We start from the raw sequence: 1,138 nt of genomic DNA on the forward strand, positions 1-1,138 counted from the left end.
GGTTGGATGGATGGACAGAAAGTCGACAGCTTCAGATCAGGGGGTTGGATGGTTGGATGGATGGTTGTATATTTGGTTGGATGCATAGTTGGATGGCCTCATATCAAGTCCCGTGCGTTGCTTCCTGGTACGATGAGCTTCATCTCTGAGTAGAACGTCTCCTGGACGCCTGAGCTGCATGAGATATTTTGCTAACTGACAGAACAGTTACAGGACCGCCCACGTTTCGACGCAGCAGGTTTGTTCTTCATGAGAATAGAAGCTGCACAGACAGAGCTTCTCCAGCAGGGGGCAACAGAGACTGGACCTGAACCTCTCCTGAGCAACATCTTGACCCCATCAGGAACCTGCAGCTCATGGACTCCAGAGTTCAGCTGATTGTCTTTTAACAGGAAGTGAGCTAAAAAGGTCAAGGTTTCTTTATTGTCATTCACACCTCATGTGGTACATGTGGTGGAACAAAATTGTGTACAGGGTCCCAATTACATCCAACAAAAGTATAAATTGTAAAGGTTAAAAGGTTATTAAAGGTTATTAAAGGTTATTAAAGGTTATTAAAGGTTTCAGTCTGATCACGTGATTTTCTGCTGAAGGTCTCAGTTTCAGCTTCAGAGTAATACAGTAGTTTTTCTCTTCTTTCGGCTGCTCCCTCCGTTAGGGGTCTCCACAGATCAGGTCGCACGAAGACTTGGCAGTTATTTTTACGCCGGATGCCCTTCCTGACTCAACCACAGACACCGAGCTACCACGGCCTCTGTGTGGAGCAGAGCTGCATCTAGGACACCTGGAGGAGCAGATGGTGGGGGTTAAGGGCCTTGCTCAAGGGCCCAGAGTGGGACGAATGAAGGTGGGGGCAGGTGTGGGTGCTTCACCTACCCCACCCACATTTTTGATGTTGTCGGTACCGGGGCTTGAACCGGCGACCCACCTTCTCTAACCTCTGCGCCACCACTCCTCTAAGAGTAATATAGTAGTATAAATATAAAAAACATTTTCACTAAAACAGAGGGAAGAAACATCAAAGTTCATGTTCAGTAATCCAGGTGAAGTTCATGTTCAGTAATCCAGGTGAAGTTCATGTTCAGTAATCAAGGTGAAGTTCATGTTCAGTAATCCAGGTGAAGTTCATGTTCAGTAA

Source organism: Nematolebias whitei, chromosome 12 (genome assembly GCF_014905685.2).
Source record: "Nematolebias whitei isolate Nwh7 chromosome 12, NemWhi1, whole genome shotgun sequence".
Classification (NCBI taxonomy): domain Eukaryota; kingdom Metazoa; phylum Chordata; class Actinopteri; order Cyprinodontiformes; family Rivulidae; genus Nematolebias; species Nematolebias whitei.